Source organism: Callithrix jacchus, chromosome 16, assembly GCF_049354715.1.
Source record: "Callithrix jacchus isolate 240 chromosome 16, calJac240_pri, whole genome shotgun sequence".
Lineage (NCBI taxonomy): Eukaryota > Metazoa > Chordata > Mammalia > Primates > Cebidae > Callithrix > Callithrix jacchus.
The window spans coordinates 30606993-30616226 of NC_133517.1; the positions used below are offsets into that span (position 1 = coordinate 30606993).

The 9234-nt window shown below is 38.1% G+C and overlaps 1 protein-coding gene across 3 annotated transcripts in view; it reads right to left on the reverse strand.

The window, feature by feature from the left end:
* Window positions 1-9234, reverse strand: part of CPQ (carboxypeptidase Q) — a 557221-nt gene that overhangs the window by 546407 nt on the left and 1580 nt on the right. The window contains exon 2 of one of the 3 annotated variants that reach the window (XM_078352658.1): window positions 9141-9215. The exons of the other annotated variants lie outside the window; for them this stretch is intronic. The gene's annotated coding sequence lies outside the window, so the exon portion shown is untranslated. The remainder of the gene's footprint in view (window positions 1-9140; window positions 9216-9234) is intronic. 3 annotated transcript variants of the gene reach the window in all.

A 9234-nucleotide genomic window follows, 5' to 3' on the forward strand; every position in this document is an offset into this window, starting at 1 on the left:
CAGTGGTCTCCCCCAAGCACGGGAACCTAGCCAGCACCCCCATCACACCTCAGAGCAAAGCAGCCAAGCCAACTATAGCAAGCCCTGCCTGCATGGAGTCATTACCAGCTGACCCAATTAGAATCCCAGCCTAGACTAGGAAGTAAAAGTCAATCCCTACCAAAGAATACCTGTAAAAACCAGAAGAGCAAGCTGTCAGGGCTGCATGCAGTGGCTTATGCCTGTTATTCCAGCACTTTGGGAGGCCAAGGTAAGTGGATCACTTGAGTCTAGGTGTTCAAGACCAGCCTGGACAGCATGGTGAAACCTCATCTCTACAAAAAATACAGAAAATAGCCAGGCATGGTGGCATACATCTGTGGTCCCAACTACTCAGGAGGCTGAGGTGGGAGAATCTCATGAGCCCAGGAGGTCAAGGCGTCAGTGAGCTGCCATTACGCCACTGCACTCAGGAGGCTGTCTCTTTAAATGTGCAGACACCAATGCAAGTACACAAGGATTACAAATATAGATGGTCCCCAATTTATGATGGTTCAACTTGCAACTGTTCAACTTTATAACAGATTTATCAGGATATAACCCCATTGTAAGTCAAGGAGCATCTGCACTTATGATGGTTCAACTTAGAATTTTTTGACATTACAATTGGTGTACTGGGGTATTAAACACATTTCTTACATAGTTTTAAAATTACTATGGGTTTAATAGGACATAAGCACATCGTAAGTCAAAGAGCATCTGTAATCATCAAAAGAAACAAACAAAGCTCCAAAAACAGACTAAAAAATGAAGATCTATAAAGTGGCAGAAAAAAATTCAGAAGAATCCTTGTAAAGAAGTTCAGTGAGCTACAAGAATATGTGGATATAAAAGTAAATGAACTTCAAAAAACTATGCACAAAATGAGAATACAGAAAAAAAGAAGTAAAAACAATAAAAAAGAAACCCTAGAGATAAAGAATACAATGACTTAGTTGAAAACACAATAGAAATCTTCAACAGCAGACTCAATTAAGCAGAAGGATCAGTGAGCTAATTTGAAGTTACTCAGTCAGAGAAGCAAAAAGAAACAAAAATGAAAAAGACAAAGAAAGCCTGCAAGAATTATGGGACACAATCAAGGGAACTAACCTTCACATAATAGAAATTTCAGAAGATTAAGAGAGAGAAAAGTGGCCAGAAAGTATATTTTAAAAGGAAATAGAAAAAATATCCTAAAATTCATAGGGAATTAAAAAAAACCACCAAGATGATATTGAACAAAACAAACAAAGCTGAAGGCCTAACAGTATCTGATATCAAACTATATTGCAAAGCCATTAAAAAAATCATTGAGGAGAAAGGATATCTGCCTAAACAGGGTTTTAATGCAGATGAACATGCTCTATTCTGGGGGGAATAAAAAAGATCATAAAGGACATTTATTAGTAAAGAAGAGAAGTGAGCACCAGGACTTAAGGTAGGAAGGGATAGGCTAACTCCACGGTTTGTGCAAATGCAATCAGGTTTATGGTCAGGACTGTCATTGGTAAAGCTGCTAACTGCCAAGCCTTGATGAGAAAAGATAAACACCAGCTGCCAGTCTTTTGGCTTACAGCAAGAAGGCTTAAACAAGAACTATTTTCCTGGATTGGTTCCACCAATGCTTCTTCCCTGAAGTCAGAAAGTATCTTGTCAGTAACAGAATGCCTTTTAAAATTATTTTCTTATTAGACAATGCTCCTGGCCACCTAGAACTCCATGAGTTCAACACCAAAGACATCAAAGTGGTCTACTTGCCCCCAGATGCAAGGTCCCTAATCATCCTCTAGATCAGGGGATCATAAAGGCCTTGAAACCTCATTATACACAGTACTCTATGGAAAGGATTGTCAACACTATCTTAGACAACCCTGATAGAAAGAACATCATGAAAGTCTAGAAAGATTACAACATTGAAGACGCCATCATTGTTATCGAAAAAGTTGTGAAAGTCATCAAGCCAACAATAAATTCCTGTAGGAGAAAACTGTGTCCAACTGTTGTGTATGATTTCATAGGATTTATGACAAAGCCAATCAAGGAAATTATGAAAGCAATTTTGAATATAGTGAAAAAAAGGTGGTGAATGAAGGTTTCAAGATATGAATCTTGGAGAAATTCAAGAGCTAATAGATACTACACACCAGAGTAACTGATGAAGACAACCTGATAGAATGCTTCTGAACCAGTGCCATATAATTATGAGGAGGACATAAAAGTACCAAAAAGCAAATTAACATCAGACAATCTGGCAGAAGGGTTCTGATTATTTAAGACTGGTTTTGACTTATTTTATGACATGAATGCTTCTATGATATGGGCACTGAACCTAAGCAAATAGTAGAAGAAAGACAGATACTGTATAGAAACATTTTAAGATAAACTTTAGAACATTTTTAGAAAAAGAAAAGTAGCCATACTGAAATTATTATGTATTTCTGGAAAGTTACACCAGTGGGCCTGCCTTTCCTGCCTCCCCTCTCACCTCCTCCACTTCTTCCACCTCTGCCACCCCAAGACAGCAAGAACAACCCTTTCTCTTCCTCCTCCTCCTCTGCCTACTCAACATACAGATGACAAGAATGAAGACCTTTATGATGATCCACTTCCACCTAATAAACAGTAAATATATTTTCTCTTCCTTATGATTTTCTCAATAAAGTTTTCTTTACCTCACTCTATTGTAAGCATATAGTATATATTACGCATAACATACAAAATATATGTTAATTGGCTATTTACATTACTAGGAAAGCTTCCAGTCATAGTAGGCTATTAGTAGTTAGGTTTTGTTGGAATCAAAATATACTAGAATTTTAAACTGTAGAGAGAGTCAGTGCCCAAAAGAAGACATACAAATGACAACAGTTAGTTATATTTTAAAATGTCCAACATCACTAATTATCAAAGAAATGCAAATCAAAACTACAATAAAAAATAACAAATGCACCAGGCACTGTGGCTCACTCTTGTAATACAGCACTTTGGGAGGCCAAGATGGGTAGACTGCTTGGGCTCAGGAGTTCAAAACCTGCCAGGCAATGTGGCAAAACCCCATCTCTACAAATATTAAAAAAACTATCCAGGCACAGTGGCACACTTTTAGTCCCAGTTACTGAGGAGACTGAGGAAGAAGGATGGCTTGAGCCTGGAAGGCAGAGATTGTAGTGAGCAGAGATCACACCCCTGCATTCCAGTGGAGGCAAAATAACCAGATCCTGCCTCAAAAACAAAGAAAATTCTGGCAGCAATGTGAAGTAAAGGAAACGCTTATACATTGTTAACGGTAATGTAAATTAGTGTCGCCATTACAGAAAATTCTGTTGATGGATCATATGACAGTTCTATCTTTAGTTTTTTGAGGGTCCTCAATCCTACTTCTAAGTACATATCCAAAGCTTTGAAATAATTATATTAAAGAAATATATGCACTCCCATGTTCACTGTAGCACTCTTCACAATAGCCAAATGATAAAATTAACCTAAGTGCCCACCAACAGATAAATGGATAAAGAAAAGGTGGTATATATGCACAATAAAATACTATTCTGCCTTTAAAAATGAGGAAATCTGTCATTTGAGACAACATGGATGAAGCTGCAGGATATTACGCTAAGTGAAATAAGCCAGACATAGGCACAGAAGGACAAATACCACATGACCTCTATGTGGAATCTAAAACAACAGAACTCAGAAGCATAGAGTAGAAAGATGTGTACCAAAATCTGAGAGGTTGGGGAAAATGGGGAATGCCAAAGGGTTCAAAGTTTCAATTAAGCAAGAGGAACAAGTTTTTTGAGATTGCATGATGACTACAGTTAATTATAATGTGTTGTATATCTCAAAATTGCTAAGAGAGCAAATTTTCAAAGATTTTCACCACAAAAATGGTAAGTATTTAAGGTGATGGGTATGTTTATTAGCTTAATTTACCCATTCCACATTCCATACAATGTCAAATGGGTACATTAAGCTAATAAACATACCCACCACCTTAAATACTTATCATTTTGAGATATACAACACATTATAATTAACTGTAGTCATCATGCAATCTCAAAAAACTTGTTCCTCTTGCTTAATTGAAACTTTATCAGTACAAAATAACTTTGGGTCTCATATAATAGTCTTTGCTTTGAAATATATTTGGTTTCATTTTAATACTGATGTAGAACTCAAGGACCACAAGAATTTCTAGTTTTCTTACCCTGGTCCACTATATTGGTAAATTTACATTTACGACTCTCCTGTAGTCTAACTGTCAGACTGAAGGCAGTGCCAGTGCTGAGCTTGTCTCTCCATTTAACAGCTGGGTTTTCCCCATCCAATACCCTGTTAGGTGCTTGGTAAACAGTAAAGGTAGCCTCGTGGATTTAACTACAAGTCATTATGTCCATTATATTTTAAATGGTCCCTAACAATTAGAGGATCCAGCTCCAGATCCCCAACTTCATATTCAATGCTCAAGTCAGAAAAATCTTCATATACGATAAATGTAGATGTAGCGTACTACAGATGTATCTTGCTTTAAGTCAACTCCATATTTGAAAGTGTGGATTTATATCCAGATAATATATCAAGGAGTGACTGATTGTTCACTTTATAAAGGGATTATTTGCCTCATAAAAGGTTTAATCTTAACACTTTTATATTGTGAACTCCCCTATTGCACTGAAAGTGTCATTTTATTTACATAGATACTGTCTATACATAACCCTTCATGAACATCCCTATTGTATATAGTAGAATTGGTACTAAGGATCCTTTCACATCACTGCCTGTAAAAGTAAAGCAGATGGCATATGCAGCCTTTTCTGTAGCTGTGCTGTGATGACACACAGTCAAGACCTCAGCCAAACATACAATAGGGCCTCAGTCTAAAAAGACACATCAATTTAATAACTCACTTAAAAAATACATCATACTTATCTAATGACCATTACATTATATTTCAGGTGAGTTTGGTCTTCAAATACCATTTGCTTTACTTTTACATTTACGTGATGTGATATGGTAAGGAAAGGAGGGGACACACTGCAAAAGGCCAAGGTTCCAAGGTTAAGCAAGGCTTTGATACAATGGACAAAGCAATGGACCCAAAGTCAGAAGGCTCTAAGTCTCTGCCAGCCAAGTGATCTGAGCCATCTGAGCCATGAGACAAATTGTTGCCTCCCTCATGCCAGATTTTCAGTTTATAAAAGAAAGATAATAATGCCTGGCTGCACCTACTTCCTAGGTTCCTGTAACAATCAAATGTAAAATTTATTTTTAAATATAAGGTGCTATGTAAATCTTTTTACCAAGGAAGACTGATACCACTACACCAAAAGACCACTGCGTTAATCTACCTTTTTCTTTGTAACACCTGTTTGTCATAGAATTACTTAAATTTTCTGAAAAATTTCTCCAAATCATTACCCATTTCATTTTTATCTTACTTTCCCTGTTACTCTTTGCTTAGTTCAAAGTCTCCAAATACTTTCTCTGCAAAATGAGATTGAGCCCTCTGCCCAGCACCCACACCTCTGAACAATCTCCTGTTTGTGTCTTCCTGACAAACTGAATAAGATGAGAAATCAAGCTTGTGATATCTTACCATTGAAGAAGTATAGTTATTTGGAAGCACCAGCTCAAGTTTCTTCTCTGTATTCCATACCTGCCTATACCTTTGTCTTTAGAAACCACTACTCTCTGCAACACTCCTGCCATTTCCTTATCTTTGTTCCTTTGAACCACTCTGGTCTATATTTCTCTTTTTCAGTTTCTCCTGGCAGCTTATAATAAGCCCTCATTGTTTGAGTCTCCAATCTTTTTTTTCCTTCACTGGCACTTACACAAGAATCAGAGCTCTCTAAGAACTTACCTGAAATATAATGTAATGGTCACTAGATAAGTAAGATATATTTTTAAGTGAGTTATTAAATTGATGTGTCTTTTTAGACTGAGGTACTATTGTAATGTTTGGCTGAGGTCTTGACTATGTGACATCACAGCACAGCTACAGAAAAGGCTACATATCCTGGGATCTCCACCTGGACGTTCCAGTTACCTACACTCACTCATTGTCTTTCTCTCGAAACTTCTTCCTCACCTTATATTTATTACCCTTATTAGTGGCATCTCCACTCAGCCAGTTAAGCAATTCCAAAACCTCAGATTATTTTCAACATATTTCTCATATCCTCCAGCTAGTTATCAAATCCTGCTCTGTTATCTAAAAGTCTCTCTAACCTATCTTAGTTTAGATCCTTATCCTATTTCACTATATCTATGGCAACTGCATCTTCATTTTCCTGTGGCCTTCTGGCTCTTCCCTCCCTAGTTCTTCTAAAACATTATTACTGTAGCTATTTTCTAAAGAAAATCCAATCATATTACTCCTCTGCTTAAAATTCAGCTTAAAAATGCTGCAAAGAGCCAGGCATGGTGGTTCACACCTGTAATTCCAACACTTTGGGAGGCCAAGGCGGGCAGGTAGCTTGAAGCCAGAAGGTTGAGATCAAGCTGGTCCACGTGGTGAAGCCCTAAAAATACAAAAATTAGCCAGGCTGTGGTGGTGCACACCTGTAGTCCCAGCTACTCAGGAGGCTGAGGCATGAGAATCACTCGAACCGGGAAGCAGAATTTGCAGTAACCCGAGATCTTGCCACAGCACTCCAGCCTGAGTGACAGAGTGAGGCCTTTTCTCAAAAAACAAAAAAACAAAGCAAAACAAAAATAATACTGAAAAGGATTATCTAGACTGTGATAGAGTTTAAATAAGATGACATTCAAGGACCAATTCAAGGACCATCACTGTCTGGCCCCAGCCTTATCAGACCTCCCTACCACAAGCACACAGAGCTCCCAACTCCCAAAGAATGCCATGTTCTTATTTGCCTCCTTTTCCTTGCTATTGTTGTTCTCCATGGTTGGAATACCCTTCTCCCTTTGCTTGGTCTTTAGGCTTTAAAACACAGTTCAAAATTCACTTTTTCTGCAAAGTCTTCCTAAGCTCCAATCATACCTTTTTCCCAGAAGAGTAAGTGGCCACTACTTCCACTTTACCCTGTGGAGCAATTGTTTGGGTCACTCTCCTATTTATATTTGTTCTCATTCATCTTTATCTGGCATATAGTACACCCTCAATAAATGGTTACTGAAATTAATATTTTCTGAATAAAATAATAACTAAAGGAAAATTCCACAGATCCAGAAGTACACCCCTCCAAATACTTTGCTGCATTAAAGAAACAGGCCCAGGAATAAAGAGAACTAATAATGTGACTGTAACAAACACATGAATGGGTTATTTGTTTTTAAAAGCTAAATGGTTTAGGGAGGGTAGGGGGAGAAGAAAGTACATTTTAAAGCTCTAGCTTCAGGCCAAGTAATAAAAATTGTTGCTTTAATGTTTGGTTTTGGTTTTTTTTTTTGTTTTTTTTTTTTTTTTTTCATAATATTGTGAGCAATGGGAAGGTCTATTCCATCACACCAGCCTTCAGGGCAGAAAGTTTCAGCCTCCTGAGCTAAATCAAACTGGCATCAGCTCTTGGTTTTTCAGGCGGCCACAACTGGTCTCTGCTTTCCATGGGGCTAAACTTGGCTGACAAAAAAGAAACAAAATAATTTCCCACTTATTTTATGGGCCTTTCTTTTCCTCTTTTGCTCTCATCAATTAATTATAAGGATTCTGGAAACCCATCTTGCATTCTTGTCTCTGGATTACACAGATGTAGGCATTGTTCTTTGTCTACACTAGAGGTTGTTAGTCTTATAAAGAAGGAGGTTGGGGCCGGGCGCGGTGGCTCAAGCCTGTAATCCCAGCACTTTGGGAGGCCGAGACCGGTGGATCACGAGGTCGAGAGATCGAGACCATCCTGGTCAACGTGGTGAAACCCCGTCTCTACTAAAAATACAAAAAATTAGCTGGGCATGGTGGCGCATGCCTGTAATCCCAGCTACTCGGGAGGCTGAGGCAGGAGAATTGCCTGAACCCAGGAGGTGAAGTTGCGGTGAGCCGAGATCGCGCCATTGCACTCCAGCCTGGGTAACAAGAGCGAAACTCCGTCTCAAAAAAAAAAGGAGGTTGGGAGGCAGTGCCTTACCAAGAGCACAAAGCTAGTCCAAAAAACAACACTACTTGGCACTCATGGTTCAAAGCCCTTAAGTGCCATTTACTGATGACAGCTCTCAATGTCACTCATTTCATGTTTCCTAAATTGGTAAGTCTGAACACATTTAAAATTAAGGTGCATGGGCACCTAGGTCAAAGTATCAGAGTCTCCCAGAATCTCAATAAAATTCAATAATTTTCAAAATGATAAAACAATAAATTCCCCTATAATTCAGTCTCAATCATTTCATCCTGTGCTCCCATTCTAAATTCATTTACCCAGATAACCCAGAGTTTGTATATATGCTTGAACACACACAGAAACCACATACTTCAAAGTCACGCAGTCTTCCTGGCAGGATTTTCTTGTTTCTGCAAGAAACCTGTTTCCATCTGCTTGAATTTTGAGTCCTAACTCTTCCATTTTCCAAGTACTGTTTCTAGTTAAGAAGGTTAAATAGGAATTACCATAGTATCTAGCTCTTAGGTACATAGCGACAACTAAATGGGACAATATAAGTAAAAAGATTAAATGTAACAGTGCCCGGTATATGGTCAGTGCCCCATAAATATCAACTTTGTAACATTCCATGCCTGTATGACACATGAACTCATAACTAGCTCTTTGGGAAAAGAGTGTGAGAAAGTTGGCCCTTTTCAACAAGCCACACGTTTATTCCACTTCTCCTTATAAACTTGATTAACTGAAGTAGGTAACATTTATTTCATTTTACTTAACACATTTGGAACTTTGTGTCTGTTAAATGTAACATGCAAAAATATTTAAATACGTATGTATAATGACTTTTGAAGTGCCTTTAAAAAATCTCCAAGGTCCATCCAGCTTCAAAATGTAATCTATGATAACTAATCTCAAATGCATGCCAAGAAATAATGATGCAGTTTCCCAGGTATACTGGGAATATATGGCATTGTCAGACTGGGATGCATTGGAAACAAATCAGACCCAGGACCAAGAGCCTGTGACAATGTAGAAGAAACTCTTACCCTCTTTTCTCCTTACCAGACTAGGATATATTATACTTATCTTGAGCTCCCAGGTTCTCTTATTGCAGATGTGGAGAAGAAAGGGAATGAGCTGTAAATAGTAGAGAAGA